The 15,687-nt window shown below is 40.1% G+C and overlaps 1 long non-coding RNA gene across 1 annotated transcript; it reads left to right on the top strand.

The window, feature by feature from the left end:
• The first annotated feature begins 4,406 nt into the window (after positions 1-4,406).
• On the top strand, positions 4,407-5,635 carry LOC122139772. The gene is made up of 3 exons (XR_006156521.1): positions 4,407-4,964; positions 5,363-5,438; positions 5,540-5,635. It is a non-coding gene; the product is annotated as an uncharacterized LOC122139772 (long non-coding RNA).
• Positions 5,636-15,687: the final 10,052 nt, after the last annotated feature.

The following is a 15,687-nucleotide window of genomic DNA, read 5'->3' as shown; positions in this document are numbered from 1 at the left end:
TGCGATAACTTTACAGTGCTGTGGAGGAGTTTTGACTTCATTTTGTTTTTCTTCAGCCATTCAGAGGTGGACTTGCTTAATCATTATCCTGCTGCAGAACCCAAGTTCACTTTAGCTTGAGGTCACGAACAGATGGCCGGACTCGTCCACGTCCTCCTGAAACGGCTCATTCTAACACGCCCCCACATATCTACGTCAGTGTGTGGGAAGATTTGCATAACGCCGCCCAGATGTTCATGCACAGAAAGAAGGTGTACCTTTCTGTGAAGAGATATTCTGATGATTTCAGCGCACAGCATTTTCCAAACTCAACAGAACTTGTAGTTTTAATCCAATCAGAATTGAGGACTGGAACTAACCATTTTATAAATACAAATAATCTACACAATTATTAGTGAATGAGACTCATATTTTTAACCACTTCTAACCAACCGTCAGTTTGAAATGAGCACGAGGTGCACCACAATAAAGCCCCGCCCTTTATTCAATATCCCCTTGTTCTGGGAAATAAATCACAACACATTGTTCCTGTGGCTCAGTGGTAGAGCATTGCGTTAGCAGCGCAAAAGGTTGTGGGTTCAATTCCCAGGGAACACATGTCAGGTAAAAAAATGTTAGCCTGAATGCACTTTAAGTTGCTTTGGATAAAAGTCTGCTAAATGCATAAATGTAAATGTAACACTGAAGTCAGCTGTAACTTTCAGTTCATAGGGACTTTAAGTTAGGACTTTATGTTCTGCAAGCCATCCCAGTGCACACACGCAGCAGTGAGTGTGCCACACACACAAAGGTAGCGGGAAAGAGAGCTTGTGATAAACATGAAAGGTGTGGTTCCTCTGCGCTTGCAGTAAGCAAAGCCCTTCTGTACAAGTCAAAGGTACCTTTGCGGAACAAAACTATATGGGAATTACTGTAAAATATAATGATACAATACATTTCCATATATTGGAAACTAGTGGTTATATTTTTCAATATATGCATTGACATTGTATGGCTATGTATTGATACATACAAATATATTTAGAAATGAAGACAAAATTAAATATTCATTGTGTGATCCTTTATTGAGTAAGTATTGCTCATAGATGTTCCCATATAAATGCAGGGATGGACTGGGAGTAAAAAATGAATAGAAGGTGACCAATTACCAGTAGAGACCGACGCTATTACAGTTTACTTTAAAACCAGTACAATTTTCATTATAACCAGTAAAACCATTACACATTCTGTGATGCTTTCTATTTTTTTTTTCAACAGAAGTGAAATAAATGTATTACTGTATGAACTAAAATGCTTGAAATCTACATAAAGGAACAAAATGCAAAATGTACATGACAATCTAGAATCAAGAAACCTGAAACATCAGAATTCTTTAACTTGAGTATTCACGTCTCTCTGTGTGTGTGTGTGTGTGTGTCTGCGTGTGCGTGTGTGTGTGTGCGTCTGTGTGTGTGTGTGTGTCTGTGTTTCTGTGTGTGTGTGTGTGTGTGTGTGTATATATATCTGTGTGTGTGTCTCTGTGTGTGTGTCTCTGTGTGTGTCTGTGTCTGTGTGTGTGTGTGTGTGTGTGTGTATATATATCTCTGTGTGTGTGTGTGTGTGTCTGTGTGTGTGTCTGTGTCTCTGTGTGTGTGTGTGTATATATATCTCTGTGTGTGTGTGTATATATATATCTGTGTGTGTGTGTCTGTGTGTGTGTGTGTGTGTGTGTGTGTGTGTGTGTGTGTGTGTGTGTGTGTGTATTCTTATAGGTTACTTCATTTACTCTGTTTTCTAACTCCATATCTCTCAAATGTAAATCGCTGCTGTCTCTTTATGAATGAATGGAATAATCATGTCACTGATAGTCAGAAAGCAGCTTCATGCTGCAGTGCATGCTGGGTGGCGACATAGTACACACACTCATCCATGATCCCCAGCATGCATTGCGGCATGAATAAAATTTGCAGCCTAATTTCTTCATATGCTTTTATTTTTCTGCTGTTTTTGTGTTTTTTAGTGGCTTGCTTTCTGATGTTCAGTTTGATCTAAATATTTTGTTGATCATCGCCATTGTTGAGATTCACGTACTGATTCTTGATGTCTGTGTGTGTGTCAAATACAAGACTTCTCTGTTTTCTTTCTAGCGTAGTGTGTTTTAAAGATAAAAGTTCGTCTTAATGTCTGTTTTATTGTAGTGTCAATAAGTTTAGTTTCTGTTAACATATAACTATCATTCCCTGATCTCGTAGATTCCTCGCATGACTTCTCTAGGCAATAAGTGAATGTGCTCTTCAAACACACATGAGCTGCTGTTCGTGGAGTTGTTTAATCATTCTCTGCTGAGATCTTGAACATTTTAATGTGTTTTATTTCAGCTGATTTCATCTAAGGCTGTGGCTGAAGTCAGATGTCGTTCTTGAGTTTCTCTTATCATCATTGATTCTGTTTGTTAAGAGCAAGCTGTTTTTTTCTCTGTTCAAATTCTCATAATTTGGTGTTGATTGTTCTTTTCTGAAAATATTATTGTAATGTGAGTTCTGGATAAAATAAAGCACCTATCATGTGCAGTTATGCTCAGTATTGTGGTTTCATCCATAAAGGTGTGAAACTGGTTAAGTGAATCAACAATAACATACAGCCTGTAGCTTCTGGTAAGCAACACCAAAAGAAGTGACATGAGTCATGACATACAACCCACAAATAGGGCTATCAGTACCAAAAAAACCGTTCAAAAACCACAGTTTCACACCCTTATGAAGCGAGATATGAGAATAAAGGCTTTTTTCCATTATATTTCCGAGTGCCTTGGCATACTAAAAGTTTTTCATAAAAATGGCTCACTATACAAATCTCAACCGAAGTTACCAATATGCATTGATTGCAGCCTGAAATAAACTCACCTAAAGGATTATTAGGAACACCTGTTCAATTTGTCATTAATGCAATTATCTAATCAACCAATCACATGGCAGTTGCTTCATTGCATTTAGGGGTGTGGTCCTGGTCAAGACAATCTCCAAAAAAGGTGATTTAAGCTCAGAATGGGAAAGAAAGGTGATTTAAGCAATTTGAGCGTGGCATGGTTGTTGGTGCCAGACAGGCCGGTCTGAGTATTTCACAATCTGCTCAGTTACTGGGATTTTCACACACAACCATTTCTAGGGTTTACAAAGAATGGTGTGAAAGGGGAAAAACATCCAGTATGCGGCAGTCCTGTGGGCGAAAATGCCTTGTTGATGCTAGAGGACAGAGGAGAATGGGCCGACTGATTCAAGCTGATAGAAGAGCAACTTTGACTGAAATATCCACTCATTACAACCGAGGTATGCAGCAAAGCATTTGTGAAGCCACAACACGCACAACCTTGAGGCGGATGGGCTACAACAGCAGAAGACCCCACCGGGTACCACTCATCTCCACTACAAATAGGAAAAAGAGTCTACAGTTTGCACAAGCTCACCAAAATTGGACAGTTGAAAGACTGGGAAAAATGTTGCCTGGTCTGATGAGTCTCGATTTCTGTTGAGACATTCAGATGGTAGAGTCAGAATTTTGGCGTAAACAGAATGAGAACATGGATCCATCATGCCTTGTTACCACTGTGCAGGCTGCTGCTGGTGGTGTAATGGTGTGGGGATGTTTTCTTGGCACACTTTAGGCCCCTTAGTGCCAATTGGGCATCGTTTAAAATGCCAAGGCCAACCTGAGCATTGTTTCTGACCATGTCCATCCCTTTATGGACCACCATGTACCCATCCCTCTGATGGCTACTTCCAGCAGGATAATGCACCATGTCACAAAGCTCGAATCATTCAAATTGGTTTCTTGAACATGTGATAATGAGTTCACTGTACTAAAATGGCCCCCACAGTCACCAGATCTCAACCCAATAGAGCATCTTTGGATGTGGTGGAAACGGGAGCTTTGTGCCCTGGATGTGCATCCCACAAATCTCCATCAACTGCAAGATGCTATCCTATCAATATGGGCCAACATTTATAAAGAATGCTTTCAGCACCTTGTTGAATCAATGCCACGTAGAATTAAGGCAGTTCTGAAGGCGAAAGGGGGTCAAACATAGTATTAGTATGGTGTTCCCAATAATCCTTTAGGTGAGTGTAGGTCACCGTTGTCGAGATTTATTACAATCACACTAGTTGTTATTTTTGCCAGGAAATCATTCGGGAGTGTTTTTTGACTAGAATAATGAGAAATAAACCTGTATATATTCAATCGCATTTGCTTCCATTTATTTTTGATCAGCGCTTCACTACACAACATACAAACTTTTGCATATGCGCGCATTATGTATTCACACATTTAACTCATATTTCTTTAAATAGAATAGAACTATAATTTCTCAATGACTTGCAGAAACACGATTCTCTGCCGATCCATCATTCATACTGCGTGATCATAATTCCCACATGGTGACGGTAAACTTCTGCGTTCTGTCTCATAATGCACTTATGCGTCAGTTTATTATATGCAATATCTGCATTAGTGCAAGTCTGCAGCCAGACCCTCTTGGACGGTTGAGTGGGTTTTGTGTATTAGTCTGGACTGTCACTCCCGCACTGACTTTCTGAAAAGCCCTGCATGGATTGAGGCGTGTGAACCAGGGCAGGGATGCCTAGACCAGAAGGGGGGGAAATAAATAATTTAAATATTAGACACAGACTTTAAATTTCACCAAACTGATTCAGAATTGTGCTAGGGGAAGCTGGTTAAGCTGTTTGTGAAGTTATTTAAATGTGGTCTTGAGAAGCAATAAAACCAGAAGTCATCGACGGGGGTTTTGGTACAGGAAATCCTGTTGTGATTTCCATCAAATATAAAGCTGCCACACAGTCACAGAGCAAGAATCAGATGAGAAATGCTGCAGATGAGGATCCCACACACACAGAAGGAGACGATGGCTCAGTTTTCAGTAAGTGTGATTGTGCGGATGGTCGTGGCTCTCACAGTCGTCTCATCTTTGTGTAAGTGCATCTTTAATCTCTTTCAGTCACTGGATCCATAATGAAGCTGTTTGCACAGTCATGGATGAAATTTTAGTTTTTACTATAGTTAGGGTGACCATACGGGCCATTTTTACGGGATGCACCTTTGCCAGGATTCATTCTCGTCTTATGGCGTGCGCCACGGTTGATCGATTATGTACAATACCTGCATGTTATTGGTCAAACTACTTTGGATGTGTTAGGCAATATAAAAAACATGGCCAGGACGTGTCCCGTATAAATGACACACATGCCCACCCTAACTACAGTTGAATAAGTGTTTTGTGTTTCAGACACATTGTTCTGTAAAATGTGATATGAAGATGTTTCAGTAATGATTAAATAGTGTGTTTATTAATGAACGCCATTGTTTACAGCATTTTACAGAAAGTATGGAAAGGGAACATCAGTAGTCGCAGGATATTCCACTGTTACCATTGTCTGTAGACTGAAGTAAGCTTGTGATTTCTGTGGATAAATCTATACAAATAAACACAGATTCATTGCTCTGAAATTAAAGCTAATGATTCTGTTGTCTCCTGTCTGTTCTTTAGGGTCAAAGTGCAAGCAACCAGCAAAAAACATTCAAGAGCTCAATTTTACTACTTCTGAGGCAGGTGTTCCTGCAAAAATATTTCTTCATGGAGGAGAATACTGCATATTTATATGCATATTATTTTGTTTGCTCTTTAAATCTATTACATTACAAAAAAGTGAAACTAGTGAAATCTTGCATTTTGTGTTTATTTTCTGTTCTCGTAACGAAATGTTAAAATAAAAATAATATTAATAAAAAATGTCAATGGATGAATAAATAACAGTAAAATAAACTGTTGCATAAATGCATAAGAATCTGTAACAGCAGCCCAAACAGGGCTTGGAGAAGTGTAGGAGTAAGTGGCATTTCATTACCCTTACGCAAAGAAAATATATTTCCTAATATATGAATGATCAATATATTAAACGACATAATGGTATATTAGAAAATTATACGAATAATATATTGTGTAAATATATTACAATACATAAGGAATTGCCGCTTTTTATATACTGAAAAAATATGTGACAATATATGTCATTTTATATTCAGTAATACACTTTATAATATATAGATTTACATGTGATAAGATATGGTACTGCATGTGTAAAATTATATTGAACATATATTCATGCAGTAATATATGCACACATATATGCTATATTTTTTTATATTTACATCCATTTATGATTATACGATGTTTCATATTATAAAATATACGCTAGTTTACAGTAGCAAAACGCAACCTGCTCATTATAAAGCACTGATGTGATGCGCCTAGCAATGTACAGCCATTGGTTTTTAAATAAGTATATATAATTTAAGATGTTATGGCCAGTCGTCTTCATGACCACAGACTCTACTCTTCTGCACAAACTCACACATATATACGAAACTATAATATTCTTTTTATTGATTATATCAATCTTTTTACAGGATAATACCAGTTTCCCATATTATAAAGTAGATAGCTTTTACGCAGTAGAGCAAAAGCACACCTGCTTCATTATAAGCAGCCTAGTCCGGGACTGAGCAATGTACAGCCATCTTGGTTTTTAAATAAAGTATATATAAATTTGAAGTCGTATTGGCTCATCGTCTTCCCTGAACGGCAGCCACACGCGACATCGACTACGATCCTGCACAAACTCCAAATAATAGCCCAATATTTGCAGAACACTTACCATGATCTTTGCACTCAAAGAAAAAGGGTGCGTACCTGAATTATTTTCGGTGTAGTAAACACATGTGTCCACCGCTTATTTAAGTCTATAGACACCTTGATATGCTGTAACACTGTGCAAAGCACTGAGTGACCAGGTTCTGAAACCTTATTTGTATGTTTTGAACTTCCAACAAGGAGAGAGACCGATAATATCCACTTACTGCGTGTCATGCCTGGACACGCTCAGGGTCCTCCGTGTGCTGCGTTCCTCCGATTCTAGGATAAAGATTGGTACACTCCTTCCTTAGACTTCTGCTGCTGCAGTGTCGAACTCGACTGCGGCTACTCTGAGCCTCCGGCCTCTGCTCATTGAGGCCCGCGTTGTGTGATGCTGTTTCATTGAGAAACGGAAACTACTTGGTTTTTGCCTTCCAAAGAAAACCGTGACTGAAATCATGAGCATATCATGTTTTATGTTGGGTTTATGTTTATGTCACTTCACGTCCGGCGATTGAACATCACAATATGTTAAGAGCATTAACATTTCAAATCCTGCGGCTTGAGCCATTAAAACCAAATCCACAGCCACTTTGGATGGCTGACCGAACGCACAGCACACCCCCCATGATCGATTTTTCATAGGAGCATAGGCTTTTGAAAACAATCGATCGTGCGTTTGTCAGAAGCGGCGGCACATAGAGGAAAACAATAAATGTAACAGTATTGTAGGAAAATAAACTCAGATTTCTTTATTTATTACCTATCCTACACCACTAAAACACATTTCATTAACCACCAACTACCCTCAAAAAATATTCTTATTTTTTAGCCAGACATCTAGGACCCCCATACTTAAAGATCTACATTTTTATAGTCTACCTTTTATGCGAATGAGTGTTTTTCTCTAGTTAGGCTCTGTTATGACTTTTTCATAGTGATGCACCGAAAATAAAAAATGTCTGAGCTGAAACAGAAATTTGGGATCTTTTTGGCTGAACACGCGAAACTAAAACCTGTAAAAACTGTGTACGTGCTTTTAAAACGGTAGTTGCCTTAATTTTTAAATGATTCGGAAATGATAAATCACAAACCAATAGAATACGTCTATCACTCCTGCCGGGTTTTATGTAAGGGCAGCTTACCGTTACGCAGCAAACCCTCCAATATTTTTTGTAAAAAATAAACCAGTAAATATTATTCTTCAAGTTTTCTTCCATTTGAATACAAATAGTTCTAAAACATTTTGTGAGGGACAAAAACAATCCACAATTATCCTGAATAAAACTTGCACACAAAAAATCCTGGGGAATGGCAGTGGGCCTCTATTCTATTGCTGCATGTAACCAATTATGTCCTTTGCATTTTTAAATTTCGTGCAAAACAATGCAAAACATCAGTGCAAAAACAGCAATAGAACTTAATCCAAACTCAAACTGTAAACAACATTTAAGCCTATGTAGCCTTAGGAAACACAGTTGTGCAGTGCTACGCAAATTTTCATGTAACTAAATAAGTTTCTCTTTAAGAAAAAAAATAAGCAAATCTTTCAGACAACAAATAAAGAACAAAATCTCATTAACAACATTATAACAAGAAATGAATAGTCTCTCACTGTCTGTGCTGGTGCTTGGGGCAGATAAATACCTGCGTGACTCTCGACTGGTCTGTGCTGCTGGGTGCTTGGGAGGAAGATAAATACCCTGGAGTGCAATCTATGCAAGCAATGGAAAGTCAGAGAATGTCCTTTGTTTGCGGGCACATTGAGTCCCAAGGATTGTCGCTTCTGGCAATGGGTTGTGGTCAGCTAGACTCCATCTCTATTTTTGTGTTGGGCGGCTAGCGCTTGGTGTCAACATTGTTCGAATTGGGTGCTTTCCCCTGTAGAATTTCGTCAAACATCTCAGAAAGGTGATGAGAAGGCGTGTCGCCGCCTCACTTGTGCAGTGACCATTTCTCAGGCACCGTTTGCGGTTCGCGCAGCGCCTCCCGATCGAGATCTCTTCCTTCACCAGATTTTGAAATATCAAGTCAGCTCTTTTTTGTGTCATTTTCACGCACTAAGTCGCGCTTTTTTCTCTTCGCGGTTCGTCGAAATAATGATTCTTCAAAGCGCGGGTCTAGTATAGTGTGCAATTCAGTATAGAGGGTTGGACTCGGTGTCGTCAAAGCGCTTGTTAACACCCTCCAAAAGAGTCTTTTTTTATGCTGTTTTTACACCAGTGATCTGTTTCCACCTCTTTTTCCCCCCCACAGACGCTTCCGTGCTGCGATCAAAGGAAAAAACCTCTGCAGCGGAGGGGCTGCCCGCGCTTAATTTCCTTGGTCATCTGTTCGAAGGGTGGGGCGAGAAGAGAACTATGGCTTCCATTAGCATCCACTGGTGTGCACGGCAAGTAGCCCGGGCAGATGCATTAATCTGTCATATAGGCAGCTTCTGACCCGCTTCTTCTGCTCAAGTGAACTTTGCAACATGTAGATACGTTACTATTCCAGCGTGTACACATCCTTGCCTGTAGGCGTTTGGGTGGCATCCCAAACTGTATTTGCAATCTTGCAGTCGGGAATAAGCACAGCGGAGAATGTTTTAAGAAGTGTCCCACAATCTTTCTCCCGATTGCTGTTATTTCAGAAATGCTGCGCTGATTCAGCAATCCTTCATTCACAGCCAACTGAAGCGTATGTGCCATGCATGGTATAGCTGTTCAGTCCACTGTCCTCCATAGCCTTTAACATGTTCCGTGCATTATCTCGGACAATCACATGCACATTAGATTTCTCAATGTGCTTAAGTGTCAAACATTGTAGACAAAGCATCAGATATCGCTGCATGTTACTTGCCGTGCCCAACAAACTCCCGTGAGTGAAGCAAAATGTTTTGCAGTTTAAAATCACAGCCAATCCACTGCGCTGTTAAACTAAGCATGCTAGTTGGGCTAACGTCTGAGCTCCAAATGTCTGTGGTAAAACTTAGAGTTTGTCTGTCTGTGGACATGAGCTCATGAACGTGTTTTGCAACTCGGTCATACATTGCAGGTAGACTTGTTTCTGCAAAATAGCGTCTGCTTGGCAGTGTATAACGTGGCTCAATATGTTGTATGAGCCTACGAAATCCAATATCCTCCCCACCACAGAAAGCGGCTGGTCATCTAGGCAATGAGATTCCATCACTTTCTCAGTAATGCCATGTGCTTTTGACACTTATCTTCTTCCCTCAATTTTCTTTAGTCTTTTCAAATTAGCATTGGCCACAGAGCGTGATTGTGATGTATCTGGGGTACTTTTAAACCAATGTTTGTTTCTTGATACTCTCCTCTCATGTTCAATTGGATGTCGTGTTTTCAGGTGGTGTATCAAACCTGTTGTCGCAAAAGTTCTTTGTCACCGTACCCCCCTCTTGAGACTTTTGCAGAACAAAGCGTTACATATTGCAAGTTTGTTGTCCTCATCTGACACTTTAAAATACTTCCATACCCGCTGGCACTGCTTAATCTTCTGCAGAACTCTTGCAAACACTCGACCGTGAGTAAAACCTGCTTGGCAAGGAGGGGGAGGGGTGGTTGATGATTGATAACATCTTGTACCGTGATGAAACCCAGCGCTAGCGCACGGATGGGAGGGGGCGCGGTTGACATCATTTTCAGAGCGACCGAATTTCGGTGCCACCCCTAATTAAAAACATGCCTGATGACTCCACCATCCTCGGTACATCCCAATTTTGACAGCATCCCTTCATTGTGGTTATTACGGACCCAGTGAGATCAGTACTGGGTGCAGTGTTAACCCAAAAGAGAGGCCAGGTATGAGGAAGTAATTGCTTTTGCCAGTCGACGCTCTTTAAATCCACTCGCGAGTCAAGCATTGCTCGTCTCATCAGCCAAAGAAATGTTTAGGTGGCGTATATGGGCTTAGATAAAATGGCAACACTATCGTTGAACATAGGATGTTCATCCTGTTCAGTTACAGATCACTCTGCTTCGACGGAGGGTGCATGAATTCCCCCAAAAACCCACCATCGTCTTTCACAAGTGCGAATGGGCACACATGGCGCAGTTTGCCGAAGTGAGGGATTTCTCTTTTGGCAGACTACTCAGTATATCAGGGTCTAGACGTGAAATGCTACGCTCCTGAAGGGCACACTCTTCAAAACACGGCACATCACGAAACGCACCTTGCCCCTCGGCATACAAAGCCTGTAAATCTTGTATTCACGACTCAAAAGAATGTAAAATAGCTCTTCCAATTACAGAGTCAACCTAATTTGGGAAGCAACAGCACAGTAACCGTCAGAGAGTGTGCAGATATTTCAAACTCTGCCTGAGGACAAGACGACAGGGTCAGCAGGAAACAAGATGAAGGTAATCGCTGTCTTAGATTAAGCGATATCTAAAAACAGTGTCTCGCAAAAATTCAATTCACACTATCGGTATCTTTCTCTGTTCCCCAAATAGCCATGTGCCATCTAGACTGGAACACTAATCACTGTAAGCCCACAAGTGGACATTCAGAATAGTCTTTTAAACCGTTACAAGAGGAATCTGGAAGTGGCTTTCTGGGCCTGGAAATTTGGTCAAATAGAAAAGCAGTTTGAAAACTGATTAACCCGCCTATACACGATTGCACATCAGATAATAGGGGCTGTACGCGCGTGCTTGGAACCCTTGCCCCGTCAGGCGACTTCTAAGTCCAGACACTGATAAATAACTCTTTGTCATGGTTGTTTTAATGATAGAGTTTACTTCCCTTCACTTCGTGGGGCTAGAAAGCTGTTTCCCATGTCGTTCATACTGCTTACGAGCCCAAAAAAGCTGAATTGACCAGATCAAAATAGCTGATATCAGAAGGAGACTTAACCATTGTTATGGGCATATTCCAAGACACTGTTTTGCACCCGTTCTGTATTCATTCTACACACTGAGAGTACAAGCGGTTTGATGCTTGCAATTTATTCAAAGAAGGTGTCTGTGATTACGTTGGGAATTGTGAACAATGGCGACAAAATGTAACGGGTCCAAGATAGCCTACCACCCACGATAACAAACATGACCGAACGAGTCAATCGCACCTCTTATAAGCTAATGATCTGGCAAGCATTTTGTAAGAATATAATCCAATGTGCGACGATTGGGACCAAAGTACGAGCCACCAAAAATCGCCAGTTGGTAATTTACCACTCTGTACGTGTGCTGTGACTCATATATACCCTGAAGTATTGTTTAAAAGTAACACCTGAAGCAGTGGCTCGCAGTTAATAATTGATTAATTAGGTGATTAATTTGAGTGATAGATTGACGTCATTCTCTGAAGACACCTGATGTTAACCACGCAGAATCACCAAAGAAGAAAATCACAATTGGCTTGTCACCATTATAGTGATCTTAAAAACGTTCGTCTGTTTTAAGGACATACACACAGACATGCAAGAATCCCAGTGTAAGTAACGATTCTTCACAACGGTGAAAGGATACACTTGCAATAGTTCCAGAATTAAACAGATGCACCAACTCCTGACAGTCAATAAAACGGTAAACATAAATAAGTGGGTCAAATAAAAACTGCAACAATAGTTGGCGTGTTTCTCATTGGTTAGATACATGCTTTTTGTGGATTGGTCATCATTGTTTGTGGCTTGCGTCACAAGCTGACTTCGCCTGATGTCTGTGTGTGCTAAATAAGACCTCTTTTATTTATGTAGAAGTAACTTTTAAAAACATGATCTCTTTTATTTTAGTGTACAAAATTGAACAAATAAATGTAGTGTTTGGTTCAATACCTGAGTTTTTTTTTTGCCATACCAGATCCTCTGGCAATGGGGAGATGTGAAAGACATGGAGAACTGGCAAAAACTGGAGAACCGCAGCACGATGGACATCGCCCACAAACAAGTTAAACTTCCGAAGGGTGGTTGCGGAATACTGAAAAGCGGACAGAGACGAGAATAGATTCGTGTTTGAAATACGCTGAAACTGCAATATTGTCAGAAAATTGGATCTCAGGGTAAACAAATTGAATATTTAATAAAGAAAACCTACTCAGTCACTACAATGACATACTTCGTCCAAATGGTCACAAATAAAATATACCCAAGATGATCTAGCAACACTTCCGCCTGGTTTAATTCTGTCGTTTATAACGTCTATCACGAGCCACCACCAAACCCTACATTTAAATACTTAAGTGTCAAGTATCCCAACTTACCGCAAATGACTGCACCACTTACTAAAAGGGTGACAACAACAATCTTGTGATTTTATCCTTGGGTGATTCTTGCTTGTTAACAACTACAGGTTCAGTTCGCGTAAATGGTCAATCATCACTCACATTAATTCCACCTAATGTATCGCATTTTGATATACTCAGCAGCCTGCGTGACATCTAAAAGTCAGTGGTTTGCAAACTGGTTATGTACACATACCATCGTGTTGACGTTGTTTATAGGGACAGAAATCTAATCCAAAATTCAAGATGCGATAAAATTAACACTGGGAGACTATCTTGCTGTGCTACCTACTCGGAAGTAAGATGTGCGCCATTTTCACCTTGCCAGCAGAAGTGACAGAAGAAACGCGTACATAAGGAAATAGGTCTCGTCGTATTTCTTGGCAAGAACTCCACTTGGGAAGGTATAACTCACATGGGACACCATGGACTACAGCGTTCTGAAAGGTGAAGAGCTGTGATTTCGGTGTGCTGACCTCGAATGGCATTCCCCACTTCTATGACTCAACAATTTGCAAGCATAGAGCAAACATGGAGAACCAAAGAAAAGCACATCAAAGACAACGCGCTCGAAATTACAATAAGAATCGACGGCACAGTCTATTTCTTCAACAGAAAAGAGACAGTATTATAATGAGACACTTTCCACATATGCCAGTCTAAGGGACATCCTTCAACTGCTTTTCACTGCAAACCGTGCGCAGAAATGGAAAAGGACCTACGTGTAATCCAACAAATGGGCAGATGAGTACCAATAGGCACTGAATCTACAGGTTACAGATGTCCGTGTTGTTTCATGTTGTGTCAATTTGTAACGCCCTGTTTTTTTTGTGATCGCAACTGCCTCTAGAAGTAGCAGCACAGATAGACAAAATTTATTGATCTCTATCGGAACTCCTCAGATACCCGCAAGAGTCTTAGATTTTACTGTTTCATTTCAACATTCTGTATTGACGAGGAACATAAACAGATGCCATTCGATCCTAACGGAGGACGAAGATAGCTGTGACGTAACACCAACTCAAAGCCCAAAGATGGGCAAATTGACTCTCAACTAATGGGATTATGAGAGCATTAGGCTGGCTAGGCAAAATCGAGAAATAAACTCAGTTTAAAGACAGGTGGTGGGGTGATTCACGCTCAGAGGTGGAGTTGTTGTCGCCCTCTGGAGTTATCTTTGGTTGTACGGGGGGGATGAGCAGTAATGATTATGAATTGCTTGGCGATTGTAGACATTTAAAATGTTGCAAAACATGAAACAACGCAACTGGAAATGACTTGTTCTTAAGAAAGCTCTTCGTTTCGCTGGCTACCGCTGAGGAGTGCCTGGATTCTTCTACAATTCCTGCAAGCTGCTGCCTTTCCCTCGTGGTGTCTGGGGCCATATGAAAGGCTGAATCATCAGACAGTAAGCGCTGTGAAGTAAAGCCGCAGACAATGAAACCACAAGATTGAAGACTACAGTGTTACAGGAGTTTCGCTGGCTGCACGGTGGACGAGTGGTTAGATGTTTGGTATGCCATTCATTTATCAGCTGTGTTTGAACTACGTGGGATTGGAATGCTGCAACTTTGAGTGAGTTCATATTGTCTTTGCTGGACCGCAAAATCCACTTACTGTGCGTTGGACCTCAGGTAGGCCTGACATTTAGTTTTCTATCTCCATGAAGCTATTTATCATCATTGACTCTCGGACAGATGGTCTAATGACATCTAACACACACCACACACACCACACACAACCACCACACACACCACACACACACCAAACATCAATTATTTTTCCTTTGAAACCCTCCATTTAAGATACAAACATTCAAAATGCCGTCTCAAAACCTGTTGAAGACAACCATATGGTGCTGTGTTATGAATTATATTGTTATATGACGTTGATATCTTATGTTGGGGTTGCTTTAATTATTGACTTTGAGACTGGATAGCACACACCGCAGTACTGTTTTTGGATATTTACCTGTAGTGGAATTATTTATATTTATTGGGCTTGATATCTATTGTGACTCGTAGACCTGTGTATTATTTTTCTTATTTGAAAGTGTATTCTACCTTGATGCTGTCCTAATGTGGTGAATGAATTCAGGAGATGGGTTTATTTTGGTTGTTTATTGGCTGTGTGCTTTAACTGCTTGAAAACACCAGCAAGGGATATTGGTAAAAATGAAACTAAGCCCCATCTTGCGCTATAAAATTAAACAGAACCAGAGGAAAAAACAAGTGTGGTCTATGTTTTCTGTACTGTGTTGTGAAGTGTGATTTGAGTTACACAGTCAATAGCTATAATCACTACGTCACAAGTTCAGGCTGAGAATCACTCATCTAAAATCTTCCACATTATATTTCTATATTATGTCATTTTTTTAAACGTTTCATCATTTTATTTAACATTGCTGTACATTACAAACATTTAAGATCTTCAATATGTGTTATGTATTTTCCATAGTGGTTGACGCGTCGAAGAGAAGAGAAATACATAAATGCGTAACATGCTTTGAGCTTGGACAATGTAGAGTAAAAATGGGTTTCCTTAGAACGATTGGTTCCAGGTATCATTGTTCATGTATAGTGTTTATCGTGCTTTCACATATGAAAACGAAGAAAACAGCTCCTTTTTTTCGTTTTTTTTTAGAAAACGAAAAAACGAAATTCATGACTGAATTTTTTTGCGGTTTTCCCCGTTCATGGCCGGAATCAGAAAAAAACTTGATATTCCGATTGGGTCCTTTGGTGGTGCTAAATCTGATTGAGTCATTGTTTTTTTTTGAGGGG

Source organism: Cyprinus carpio, chromosome B15 (assembly GCF_018340385.1).
Source record: "Cyprinus carpio isolate SPL01 chromosome B15, ASM1834038v1, whole genome shotgun sequence".
Lineage (NCBI taxonomy): Eukaryota > Metazoa > Chordata > Actinopteri > Cypriniformes > Cyprinidae > Cyprinus > Cyprinus carpio.
Note: the sequence above shows the minus strand (reverse complement) of the source record. Positions and strands in the feature narration are given on the sequence as shown.